Here is a 14,284-nt window from a genome sequence, read left to right on the forward strand (position 1 = left end):
CCACTAACTCTATAGCCTAGTGTAGGGCACTCACCTGGAATGTGATGGACCCTAAGCATCAGGCTGTTGGCTGTTCTGAAGTGGGTCAGTATCCCCCTCTCTGGTGGGTCTCTCCCATTGGTTTTTCATGGAAAATTTTCAAAAGGTCTCAGTTTCATCCCGATGCAGAAAAGGATTTTTTTTATTTCAAATGTTTGTGGAATAAGACCGCTGCCCTCCCAGCTCTAATTAGTAGCAGAGAGGGTTGTGTTAGTAGCCCTGATGAGTTGTGCTAACTTGAACAGTAGCCTACTGGTTAAAAGGTTTCATGTGTAGAAGGGACTAGAGTTAGGGCAATACTTGAGTTATAACTCGAGTTATCTTTGCAGCGAAGACAAGCCCTAACAATAGAGAAGCAAAAAGTGAAGACCTGTATAGTTGGGGGGAGGCACCAAAGGGAGATTATATTAGAGTGTATAAAATTAGTGGTTGGCTTGTTCAGATGTTGGATAGCATTTTCAAAGTCCATTTTCAGAAGTATTTAAGTCAGAGGGGTCTTGGTAGATAATCAGCTGAACATGAGCTTGCAGGGCAATCCAATGGCTAAGGCAGCAAATGTGATATTGTGGCCCAGTTTTAAGAAGGGGCATCTTGAGAAGCAGTAGGGAACTGGTCTCGCCTCTGTCTAGGAAATTAGTGAGACTATTGGAGTACTGCGTCCAATTCTCATGTCCAGAATTTAAAAGAAGTTGACACATTGGAAAAGGTTCAGAAAGATCGTAAGAATGATCTGAGGTCCGAAAAGCCTGCCTCCGTGACAGCCTAAGGAAGCTCAATCTGTTTATCTTATTGAAGATCACCTCTATAAGTACCTACTCAGGGAAAAGATTTCTCATATTAGAAAGCTCTTTAATTTAGCAGACAAAAAGCATAACCAGGTCTGTAAGCTGAAGAGAGACTAATTCAGGCTTGAAATATGGTGAAAATTTTCAACAGTGAGAGTTGTTAATCACTGGAAGAAGTTACCTACAGATGTAGTGGATTCTCCATAACTGAGTCTTTTAAAAAGATGCTCTAGCTCAGTGATACTCATGACTTCAGTGGTTCAGGAGCCAAATTAGCAATCAACATTGCCCAAAAGAGCCACAGTAGGGCGAATTCATTGTTTCACTTACTATATATTCATATTTAAACAGTATGATGGGAAATATATAATAAAATAACTGGTCATTTTGCTGTGAGATTAACTTATCAACTACAACTGGTTAATACAGTATTTCCCAAAGTGTGGTACACGTACCCCTGGCGGTGAAAGGATTTCAAGGGGTACGCGGCAGAATTTTTTATTTTACTTTATCATTTTTTTAGCAGCAGAAAACAATTCACTAAAATTTAATATATAAGAATGGTGTACACTTGTACAGTAGAAATCCAGGTTTACATTGTAACTAATATGATAACGCATTCAGTAACATCTAATAGCACAGCAGAGCCGACACAAACCACGCGTGCGTGTTACCGTGGCTTGGGCAATACATGTGCCTTTGTGGCACGCGCAGAAGTCAGACTGACGGATAAAAGATAAAAGTGAATAACTACTCGTAGTAATCTAAAGATCGTAGCAAGTACATACTTGGCATGTATTAATATACAAAATTTCTCTTTGTTTTTGTTAAACCCATTTACAATGGATCACTGGCTAAAAACAGGAAGTTTGAAATGTACAAAAGAAAATTGTGAAGGAAATACGAATGCTAGTGATAATTATGCCAAAAAATGCAGTGATATGGCTACATCAGACAATTGTGACAACAAAATTAGTGAACCGTGTGAACCATCTGTAAGTTTATTGAACGTATCAGCTGCAAAGAAAACGAAAAAAGATCGCAAATATGTTGAATATCTTAAACTGGGATTTTTGCGGACTGGCGACGAGGTGGACCCTGTTCCACTATGTGTGATTTGTTATGAGACTCTCACAAATGAAAGTATGAAACCATCCAACCTAAAATGCCATTTCAATAACAGTGAAAGAATAGGGAAAACCTGTAGAATTCTGTGAAAATAGGTGCAAAGATCTCCAAAAGTCCCAGAAAACAATTCGTAATGTGACAGGAGGTGAAAATATGAAAGCTTTGGAAGCTTCATATAGTGTAGCATACTTACTTGCAAAGTCTGGAGCTGCTGAAGTGATTGGCGAGACATTAGTAAAACCTGCAGCCAAAGTAATGGTACAAGCGATGATTGGAGACAAGGCTAGCAAAGCTATAGATTGTGTCCCCCTCTCAAACAACACTGTTCATCATAGAATCACAGATATGGCCGAAAACGGAAAGCAGCAATTATTGTCAAGAGTACAAAAGAGTTGCTACTATGCACTGCAAGCAGATGAATCCACTGATATTGTGAACTTAGCTAATCTTTTGTTGTTTGTCAGATACGACCTGAATAATGAAGTCCACGATGATATTTTGTTCTGCCAACCTATGCCAACACATACAACTGGAGAAGCTATTTTTAAAAGTTATTGATGACTTTATCAAAAACAAAGACTTGGATTGGAGTCATTGTGTTGGAATAAGCACGGATGGTGCCAGAGCCATGATTGGTTCGAAGAAAGGAGCTGTTGCACATATTCAAGCTGTTGCGCCAGAAGCAAAATTGACTCGTTGCATTCCCAGAACACGCAGGCAGATCTAAAGCAAGTACTGGATGAAGCTGTGAAAATAATCAATTTTGTGAAAGGCCACCCTCTGAACGCCCGGCTGTTATCTCAGCTTTGTGATGAGATGGGCAGTGATTACACACACCTCCTATTTCACACTGAAGTGCGTTAGCTTTCATGTGGAAAAGTTCTGAATCACCTGTTTGAGCTGTGAGAACTGCAAGTTTTTTTAGATGAAACCTTTAACCTGCAAGACGATATACACAACTGGAAACAGCTATGCAAACTAGCATATATTGCAGATATCTTTGCTCATTTAAACAATCTCAATCTATCCTTGCAAGAGAAACTCACATCCATATTCCATGTCCAAGACAAAGTGAGTGCCATGGTCGCAGAATTGAAAGTGTGGCATAAACGTCTTAGTCATCGTGAACTGGATTCCTTTCCATCTCTTCATGATTTAGTAGTAAACTCTACTAATGAACTTGATAGTGATGTGTTGCAAACCACGAAGCAGCATTTGGAAAGCTTACAGAAAGATCTGCGTAAGTATTTCCCTGAACTGGATGGCACCTTTGAATGGATAAGGAACCCTTTGAACATTCATGATAAAACTTTGCCAAATAACCTCTCTGCTTCAGAAGAACAGCTCTTGTAGCTGGCTTCAGATAGCTTCCTGAAAACAAAATTTGAGCAAAATACACTGACGTCATTTTGATTGGGGGTTAGCTCTGAATATCCAGCTCTATCGGACAAAGCTGTCAAGTATCTTCCGCCTTTTCCCACCTTGTATTTGTGCGAGATCGGATTCTCTGCGCTAGCTGACATCAAAACAAAAAAATGAAATCGTCTTATTGACGTGGAGCCCCATCTTCATCTTAAGATCACAAACATCAAGCCAGATATCCCCACGATAGTGTCTGGTCAAAAGCAGTTCCATCCCTCGCACTGAATAGTTTGGTTTGTACTGAAAATTTTTCAATACCGAAATCGTAAGTATTAAAACTAGTGCTTTCTTCAGTAACCTAACCAAACCAGCATATTTTAATTTCAGAATTATACAAATTCACCATATATATAATATGCTGTTCTGCCAGACTGTTGATTCACTTTTATTATTTTAATTATTTTAGTACTATTTCTATATGTAACTATTATTTCTATTAAAATTTGTTTCAACTGTATGTAATATAATTTTGTATTTATTTCTAATAAACATTTAATCCAGAATGAAACTAATTAGGAGTGTGTTATGTGGCTATCATCCCCCCCCCCCCCGAATTATCTTCACCGGAGAAGGGCTATGCTGGTAAGACACATGTCTCAAAAGGGGTACGCTGTAAGTTTGGGAAAAACTACTGTAAGTTTGGGAAACACTGGGTTAACAGAATCCTAGAACTAGAAGGAATCTTAAGAGATCTTCTAGTCCAGGCCCCTGCACTCAAGGCAGGACTACTATCTCTGACAGGATTGGGCATGGTGGTGTGTGCCTGCCTAGCTACTTGAGAGGCTGAGGTTGGCGGATTGCTCAGGGATTCTGGGCTGGTGCGCTATGCCAATTGGGTGACTGGTGCCACTGACAGCCTGGCCAGCGGGCGGCTCAAGGACTGACTAGTGATCGGCACTCTCTCTGTGAGGGCTGATGGACTGATCAATCACGGTGATCTCTGACAGGTGTTTGTCTAACCTATGTTTAATAACATAGTAAAAGCATCCTGATTGGCTAATAATTAAATCAGTGTTTTAATATCCTGTGCTGCGAAGAGCCACAGGATACACATTAAAGAGCCACTTGTGCTCATGAGCCTCAGTCAACTGCTCTAGTTCAGCCAGAAATTAAGGGGTCATTGCAAGAATCGCTTAGCAAAACTCTATGGCCTATGTTACCCAGGTCAACGATCATAATGGTCCCTTCTGACTTAGATTTTAAAGTCACTTAGGCTCCTAAGTCCCTCTGAAAGTTATTTCTCTAATTGTGCATGTTCTCTCTGAAAAGGTATGCAAGTATCCAAGATCTTTACATTTCATTTTTCATAATACTATGTTCTTAATCCAATGTTCCTTCATTATGCCCTCCTAAAATCTTGGGACCAAGTTGTACCCCTCTGTGTGTATTTATTTAGGAAAGGGATATGGTACTAAAAAAACCTCGGATCTCGGAAGAAGCAGGTGATGTAGGTTCCCAACGATACATATCTGGAAAATCTGAAGAGATGGGAAGGTCCAGTTCTATAAAGGAGTGGCTTTTTTGTGTTTTGTTGTGGCACTGCCCCAAGGCAGCATAGTTCCTGAAGGACGCTGCCATTTACAAGTCACCTTACATGTCTGAAATCTCCCTACCTGTTCTTAAACTCTTTAGCCAAGACATCTGCACCCACTGTAGGGGAGAATACCATAGAGGTAAGCTCTTCTGTGGCTCTTGCTTTCACTACCTTGCCGGGCAAAGGAAGAGGATTAGCATGTACTAGGGCCAGAGTTTTTCCACTGACTCAAGGAGAGGTTTGGGGTCATAGGAAGGATCACTGAATCTGTGACACTGAATCCAGTCACTGGAATACTTTGTGATGCTGATGCAGGGGGGCTGTGGTCAGTATAATAGGATAGGATCAGTGTTGAGCTGAAGAACCGGTTCCTTCAGTCGCTCTGGGTCTTGGCAGCACTTCGGTGACATGTCCTTCAGTCGCTCTGGGTCTTTGGCAGCACTGAAGGACCTGCCGCCGAAGTGCCGCCAAAGGCCCGGAGCGTGTGAAAGACCTGCGGCCGAAGTGCCGCTGAAGGCCCAGAGTGCTGCTGGTGAGTAAAAATTCTCAGGGGAGCTTCCCCAGCCGAGAGCTCAGGCGGGACGGAAAGGACGGTCCCGCGGGCCACAGTTTGCCCACCCCTTTAACATCCGGTTCTAAACCGGCTTCAAAATTTAACAACCGGTTCACGCTAACCGACTCCAGCTCACCACTGGATAGGATCAAGTAGCAGTCATTGTGACTTGGTCAGAGCCTGCCCACCGGTAGGGTGCATGTGAGGAATGAATTTTATTCCCAGCATGAAGTTCCACTTCTCAGGGTTTGTGCAAAGGATGGGCTTAACCTCACTTCATTCCTTTCTTTTTAAATAAGTTAATTCAGGCTTCCTGAAGGATGCATACTGGCAATTTTTCACTTTATTAAAAGAGAGAGAGAGAAGTTAATCTTAAACCTTTAATTTTGATTGATTCATTTTAAGAGTTAAAACAATCCCACAACCCAAAATCAATTGAGTTGCAGAGTCTATAACCCCTGAAATTTACTTACATTTCCACAACTCAACACTCCTGCTTGTCTACTCCCCCGCTAACTATAGCTGGGACTATATACACGGCCCCAGGTGGCTGTCAATGTCGCATACAGTCACTTCTGTGCCTTTTCTCTTCCCTCAGTCATGCCAAGTTCAACCCACCCAGAGCTCAGATCTGCATTTCTAAAGTCATTCTTACATAATTTCAAACCCTAGTGAAAAGGGTCAAAGACTTTTATTTTTTTAAACAAAACATAATTTGAATAATAAGCCCTGATCTCTAAGGAGCAATTGGTACCCAGCATCAAACTTACTCTTCCTCTTTTTTACATGAAAAACAACATAAACTCCTGGTAGCTTTACTGTTCTGGACCACTTCGTGAGCGAGTTTTGTTATTTGCCCATAAACTGACAGATACTTTCGCTGATTTTTGTACAGAAATTTCTGTACAACTGATTGGGGGGAGGCATAGCTCAGTGGTTTGAGCATTGGCGTGCTAAACCCAGCCTTGTGAGCTCAATCCTTGAGGGGGCCATTTAGGGATGGGGCAAAAATTGGGGGGATGGGTCCTGCTTTGAGCAGGGGGTTGGACTAGATAACCTCCTGAGGTCCCTTCCAACCCTGATATTCTATGATACTGAAAAATAAGAACGTCTATGATTCCAGGCATAGGTTTGTTTTGCTGTTTAACTTAAGTCCCTGGGTGTTCAGAGCTACGTTGTAGATAAAACTTTCAAAAAAGTCTGAAGCCGGTTCACTTAAAAAAGGGGAATTTAAAGTAATTTCAGTCATTGCAACTGCCCCTTTTTTCCTTCTGGTTCGACAATCACATTTTCCTTTTTTGTTACAAACATCTGGCTGTTGCCTAATGCAGTACAGAACGCACCGCCAGAGAACAACTCATTCTATGTGCTGTCAAATGCCAAAGTAAACAACAAGCTTCCCCTGCCCCCCAACCTTTCTCAGTTATAACAGGTAAACAAAATTTCAAGCTGAAGTGTGATCTTCACCGTGGTAGTGCCCCCCTTTAAACTGCAAGCTGGAAGTTTCAGGGGGGTCGAGCAAGGCCTGTATTCAATCCGACTTTGCACGCTGCTGCTCTCCCGCCCGGTGGGACTCGTGTTGCTGCTCCAGGAACGGAGTGTCCCCCCGCGTACCGCTGCCTCTGATGGCGGGGAGCAGCGTTACCCCCTTGCCGGCCCTGGGGCACCCAGCGCTGAGGGGACTGGGCTGAGGAAGGAACCTTGTGCCAAACCCGGGGAACAGAGGGCGGGTCCCGCGAGGCTCGCTGCAGCCCCGGGAGCGCCCACCCCTCCTTTGCTCCCCGGGCTTGTCTCGGGCCACTTCAGTCCCGGGGCCGCCCCGGCTCCCGGCAGGGCTGAGCTCGGAGCCCGCGGCGGCTTCCGCCCGGCGCTAAGGGCCCCGGCAGCAGGGCGGGCAAACAGCCCGTGGGCGCCTCCGTGCCCGGCAGCCGGCGCGGACCCCAGCTCGGCGTGCGGGGCCGGGCAGGCGGGCATCGCGCGCACTCCGCCCCGGGGCTGGCGGCGGCCGGGTCCGCGGGGACACTCACCCGGCTCCCGAGAGGAGGGCTCCGGACCCCGCTGTCACCGCTCCGCTGCTGCGCCGGCAAAACGAAACCGAGCCGGGAAACAGCAACAAAGCGAGAGCCACGCGGGCAGCGCCCGGCCCAATCCCGAGCCCCAGCCAATCCGCTGGCTCCGGCGGCCGGAGACCCGGCCGTTCCCGAAAGCGTCCTCCCCTCCCCGCTTCACCGCGCTCCTCCACAGCCCCGCTGCCCCCGCAGAGCCCCTGCACCCTCCCCGCCGCTCCACGGGGCGAACCCCCCCCGCAGAGCCCCTGCACCCTCCCCGCCGCTCCACGGGGCAAACCCCCACCCCGCAGAGCCCCTGCACCCTCCCCGCCGCTCCACGGGGCTAACCCCCACCCCGCAGAGCCCCTGCACCCTCCCCGCCGCTCCACGGGGCTAACCCCCCCCGCAGAGCCCCTGCACCCTCCCCGCCGCTCCACGGGGCTAACCCCCCCCGCAGAGCCCCTGCACCCCCCCCCGCCGCTCCACGGGGCTAACCCCCACCCCACAGAGCCCCTGCACCCTCCCCGCCGCTCCACGGGGCTAACCCCCCCCGCAGAGCCCCTGCACCCTCCCCGCCGCTCCACGGGGCTAACCCCCCCCGCAGAGCCCCTGCACCCTCCCCGCCGCTCCACGGGGCTAACCCCCACCCCGCAGAGCCCCTGCACCCTCCCCGCCGCTCCACGGGGCTAACCCCCACCCCGCAGAGCCCCTGCACCCTCCCCGCCGCTCCACGGGGCTAACCCCCCCCGCAGAGCCCCTGCACCCTCCCCGCCGCTCCACGGGGCTAACCCCCCCCGCAGAGCCCCTGCACCCTCCCCGCCGCTCCACGGGGCTAACCCCCACCCCGCAGAGCCCCTGCACCCTCCCCGCCGCTCCACGGGGCTAACCCCCACCCCGCAGAGCCCCTGCACCCTCCCCGCCGCTCCACGGGGCTAACCCCCACCCCGCAGAGCCCCTGCACCCTCCCCGCCGCTCCACGGGGCTAACCCCCACCCCGCAGAGCCCCTGCACCCCCCCCGCCGCTCCACGGGGCTAACCCCCACCCCGCAGAGCCCCTGCACCCTCCCCGCCGCTCCACGGGGCTAACCCCCACCCCGCAGAGCCCCTGCACCCCCCCCCGCCGCTCCACGGGGCTAACCCCCACCCCGCAGAGCCCCTGCACCCCCCCCCGCCGCTCCACGGGGCTAACCCCCACCCCGCAGAGCCCCTGCACCCTCCCCGCCGCTCCACGGGGCTAACCGCCCCCGCAGAGCCCCTGCACCCCCCCCGCCGCTCCACGGGGCTAACCCCCACCCCGCAGAGCCCCTTCACACATACCCCCCCCGGCTCCACGGGGCTAACCCCCACCCCGCAGAGCCCCTTCACACATACCCCCCCCCGGCTCCACGGGGCTAACCCCCTCCCCCCGCAGAGCCCCTTCACCCTCCCCCCCTGCTCCACGGGGCTAACCCCCACCCCGCAGAGCCCCTTCACACATACCCCCCCCGGCTCCACGGGGCTAACCCCCTCCCCCCGCAGAGCCCCTTCACCCTCCCCCCCTGCTCCACGGGGCTAACCCCCACCCCACAGAGCCCCTTCACACATACCCCCCCGGCTCCACGGCGCTAACCCCCACCCCGCAGAGCCCCTGCACCCTCCCCGCCGCTCCACGGGGCTAACCCCCACCCCACAGAGCCCCTGCACCCTCCCCGCCGCTCCACGGGGCTAACCGCCCCCGCAGAGCCCCTTCACACATACCCCCCCGGCTCCACGGGGCTAACCCCCCCGCAGAGCCCCTTCACACATACCCCCCCCCCGGCTCCACGGGGCTAACCCCCTCCCCCCGCAGAGCCCCTGCACCCTCCCCGCCGCTCCACGGGGCTAACCCCCACCCCACAGAGCCCCTTCACACATACCCCCCCCCGGCTCCACGGGGCTAACCCCCACCCCGCAGAGCCCCTGCACCCTCCCCGCCGCTCCACGGGGCTAACCGCCCCCGCAGAGCCCCTTCACACATACCCACCCCGGCTCCACAGGGCTAACCCCCACCCCGCAGAGCCCCTTCACACATACCCCCCCGGCTCCACAGGGCTAACCCCCACCCCGCAGAGCCCCTTCACACATACCCCCCCCGGCTCCACAGGGCTAACCCCCCCCGCAAAGCCCCTTCACACATACCCCCCCCGGCTCCACGGGGCTAACCCCCACCCCGCAGAGCCCCTTCACACATACCCCCCCCCGGCTCCACAGGGCTAACCCCCACCCCGCAGAGCCCCTTCACACATACCCCCCCCGCTCCACGGGGCTAACCCCCACCCCGCAGAGCCCCTTCACACATACCCCCCCCCGCTCCACGGGGCTAACCCCCACCCCGCAGAGCCCCTGCACCCTCCCCGCCGCTCCACGGGGCTAACCCCCACCCCGCAGAGCCCCTTCACACATACCCCCCCGGCTCCACAGGGCTAACCCCCACCCCACTGAGCCCCTTCACACATACCCCCCCCGGCTCCACAGGGCTAACCCCCACCCCGCAGAGCCCCTGCACCCTCCCCGCCGCTCCACGGGGCTAACCCCCACCCCACAGAGCCCCTTCACACATACCCCCCCCGGCTCCACAGGGCTAACCCCCACCCCGCAGAGCCCCTGCACCCTCCCCGCCGCTCCACGGGGCTAACCCCCACCCCGCAGAGCCCCTTCACACATACCCCCCCCGGCTCCACGGGGCTAACCCCCCCCCGCAAAGCCCCTTCACACATACCCCCCCCCGGCTCCACAGGGCTAACCCCCACCCCGCAGAGCCCCTTCACACATACCCCCCCCGCTCCACGGGGCTAACCCCCACCCCACAGAGCCCCTTCACACATACCCCCCCCCGCTCCACGGGGCTAACCCCCACCCCGCAGAGCCCCTGCACCCTCCCCGCCGCTCCACGGGGCTAACCGCCCCCGCAGAGCCCCTTCACACATACCCCCCCGGCTCCACAGGGCTAACCCCCACCCCACTGAGCCCCTTCACACATACCCCCCCCGGCTCCACAGGGCTAACCCCCACCCCGCAGAGCCCCTGCACCCTCCCCGCCGCTCCACGGGGCTAACCCCCACCCCACAGAGCCCCTTCACACATACCCCCCCCGGCTCCACAGGGCTAACCCCCACCCCGCAGAGCCCCTGCACCCTCCCCGCCGCTCCACGGGGCTAACCCCCACCCCGCAGAGCCCCTTCACACATACCCCCCCCGGCTCCACGGGGCTAACCCCCCCCCCCGCAAAGCCCCTTCACACATACCCCCCCCGGCTCCACGGGGCTAACCCCCACCCCGCAGAGCCCCTTCACACATACCCCCCCCGGCTCCACAGGGCTAACCCCCACCCCGCAGAGCCCCTTCACACATACCCCCCCCCGGCTCCACAGGGCTAACCCCGACCCCGCAGAGCCCCTTCACACATACCCCCCCGGCTCCACAGGGCTAACCCCGACCCCGCAGAGCCCCTTCACACATACCCCCCCCGGCTCCACAGGGCTAACCCCCACCCCACAGAGCCCCTTCACACATACCCCCCCCCGGCTCCACGGGGCTAACCCCCACCCCGCAGAGCCCCTGCACCCTCCCCGCCGCTCCACGGGGCTAACCGCCCCCGCAGAGCCCCTTCACACATACCCCCCCCGGCTCCACAGGGCTAACCCCCACGCCGCAGAGCCCCTTCACACATACCCCCCCCGGCTCCACGGGGCTAACCCCCTCCCCCCGCAGAGCCCCTTCACACATACCCCCCCCCGGCTCCACGGGGCTAACCCCCTCCCCCCGCAGAGCCCCTTCACCCTCCCCCCCTGCTCCACGGGGCTAACCCCCACCCCGCAGAGCCCCTTCACACATACCCCCCCCGGCTCCACGGGGCTAACCCCACCCCGCAGAGCCCCTGCACCCTCCCCGCCGCTCCACGGGGCTAACCGCCCCCGCAGAGCCCCTTCACACATACCCCCCCCCGGCTCCACAGGGCTAACCCCCACCCCGCAGAGCCCCTGCACCCTCCCCGCCGCTCCACGGGGCTAACCCCCCCCCCCGCAGAGCCCCTGCACCCTCCCCGCCGCTCCACGGGGCTAACCCCCACCCCACAGAGCCCCTTCACACATACCCCCCCCGGCTCCACGGGGCTAACCCCCACCCCACAGAGCCCCTTCACACATACCCCCCCCCCGGCTCCACAGGGCTAACCCCCCCCCGCAGAGCCTCTGCACCCTCCCCGCCGCTCCACGGGGCTAACCCCCCCCCCGCAGAGCCCCTGCACCCTCCCCGCCGCTCCACGGGGCTAACCCCCACCCCACAGAGCCCCTTCACACATACCCCCCCCCCGGCTCCACGGGGCTAACCCCCACCCCACAGAGCCCCTTCAAACATACCCCCCCCGGCTCCACGGGGCTAACCCCCCCCCGCAGAGCCCCTGCACCCTCCCCGCCGCTCCACGGGGCTAACCCCCACCCCACAGAGCCCCTTCACACATACCCCCCCGGCTCCACGGCGCTAACCCCCACCCCGCAGAGCCCCTGCACCCTCCCCGCCGCTCCACGGGGCTAACCCCCACCCCCCCGCAGAGCCCCTGCACCCTCCCCGCCGCTCCACGGGGCTAACCCCCACCCCACAGAGCCCCTTCACACATACCCCCCCCGGCTCCACGGGGCTAACCCCCACCCCACAGAGCCCCTTCACACATACCCCCCCCGGCTCCACAGGGCTAACCCCCCCCCGCAGAGCCCCTGCACCCTCCCCGCCGCTCCACGGGGCTAACCCCCACCCCGCAGAGCCCCTTCACACATACCCCCCCCGGCTCCACGGGGCTAACCCCCACCCCGCAGAGCCCCTTCACACATACCCCCCCCCCCGGCTCCACAGGGCTAACCCCCACCCCGCAGAGCCCCTGCACCCTCCCCGCCGCTCCACGGGGCTAACCCCCACCCCGCAGAGCCCCTGCACCCTCCCCGCCGCTCCACGGGGCTAACCGCCCCCGCAGAGCCCCTTCACACATACCCCCCCCAGCTCCACAGGGCTAACCCCCACCCCGCAGAGCCCCTTCACACATACCCCCCCCCCGGCTCCACGGGGCTAACCCCCACCCCGCAGAGCCCCTTCACACATACCCCCCCCCGGCTCCACAGGGCTAACCCCCACCCCACAGAGCCCCCCCCCACTGTCCTGCTCCACAGTGCTAACCCGCACCCCACAGAACTCCTTCACCCCCCGCCCCCGCTCCACAGAGCTAATCCCCACCCCACAGTGCGCCCCTGATGGGTTCCACAGAGCCCACTCCACAGCGCTAAGCCCCACTCCACAGAGCCCCTTCTCCCCGCCCAGCTCCACAGAGCCCCCCCACACTCCACAGGGCTAAGTCCCCCACCACACAGAACCCCCTCCTCCGCTCCACAGGGCTAACCCTCACGCCACAGAGCCTCTTCCTCTCCACACTGCTCCATGTGGCTAACCCCCGCCCTACAGAGCCCCCTGCCTCCCGTCCCACTCCACAGGGCTAACCCCCACAACCGTCCCCACTGTCCTGTTCAATAGGGCTAACTACCAAGCAGCAATTTCCACTCACCACATTCTGCTTATTCAGATGTGTTGCAATCAACTTTCAGAAACTACCTAGTTCAGTTGGCAGCCATAGATTGACCTTTGAGTACAGCCTCGCCTTTTGCCATGTCTACTTAAGAGATTTACAGGGAGTTCGAAACATTTTTATTTGTCACTATTAATTCCTCAAAAAGGGGTCAAGAACATTTTAACTGCTGCATGTGCTAAAAAGAAACCCATTCATGAGCATGTTTACAGCACTTACAACCTTCATGTTTGAGAATTGTAGCAAAAAGATGACAGTAAATCAATAAACCACCAAATTCCATGGGAAAAATCATTTCAATGCAAGTTCTCCTCACTAGCTTTGAATTTTAGTGGTGCATTGTATGACAACTTGCTTGTGTTGCACCTCTTGCAAACTTCGGTTTCACTGTTGCATTTTGATTTAAAATAAAATAAACCTTTCCCTTCCAGTGCCCCATGAAGTTTTTTGATATATTGGTTTTTTAAAAAGGCATTCAGTAAAAAGCTGCACTAGTTTTGCTGCACAGTGCTGGTGCCATAGCTTTAAGAAACCCGATAGTGAAACCTAACCTTGACATTTAGACAGAGAAATTAAGGGCCCATATTGCAAATTGCTGTGTGCCCCCAACTCCTGCTTAAGTCACAAGAGGAGGGTTTCTGTCTTTCAAGAGAAAAAGACTAGAGTATTTTAGCATGACTATTTTAGGGCTTGCCTCACTGACCGCTCAGTCTTGCTGCCATTGAAGTCAATAGCAAAACTCATATTGTCTTCAGAGAGGCATGTGTCAGGTCAAAGTACATACCACAGAGAGACACTTCTCCAAGGTACTAATGGAGGATTTTTGACAGTTGGCTTGAGGCCCATACTTTTCATGAAGCCTCTTAATTCTGCTTGGAGACTGGGAGGGGAAATTATTTAAAGTAGTTTCCGTTTGTCATCAGCATTTTTATTTGTTTTTGAATCTGTTGAACAACTCTGATTGTCAGCTTTGTTTTCGCCAATATAAATCTGTAATAAGAACTCCCATAGAAGACAAGCTGAATGTAGTTCTTTTGCTTTGTCAAGTACAGTGGTTCCCAAACTTGTTCCGCTGCTTGTGCAGGGAAAGCCCCTGGCGGGCCGGGCCAGTTTGTTTACATGCCATGTCCTCAGGTTCGGCCGATCGCGGCTCCCAGTGGCCACAGTTCGCTGCTCCAGGCCAATAGG

At 55.3% G+C, this 14,284-nt stretch overlaps 1 protein-coding gene across 2 annotated transcripts in view; it reads right to left on the minus strand.

Moving 5' to 3' along the window:
- STAT1 (signal transducer and activator of transcription 1) overlaps positions 1 to 7,628 on the minus strand; it is a 44,144-nt gene extending 36,516 nt beyond the window's left edge. The window contains exon 1 of one of the 2 annotated variants that reach the window (XM_073306194.1): positions 7,489 to 7,628. The gene's annotated coding sequence lies outside the window, so the exon portion shown is untranslated. The remainder of the gene's footprint in view (positions 1 to 7,488) is intronic. The other variant, XM_073306195.1, reaches the window with a different exon arrangement.
- Between the last annotated feature and the right edge of the window lie 6,656 nt (positions 7,629 to 14,284).

Source organism: Lepidochelys kempii, chromosome 11 (assembly GCF_965140265.1).
Source record: "Lepidochelys kempii isolate rLepKem1 chromosome 11, rLepKem1.hap2, whole genome shotgun sequence".
NCBI lineage: Eukaryota > Metazoa > Chordata > Testudines > Cheloniidae > Lepidochelys > Lepidochelys kempii.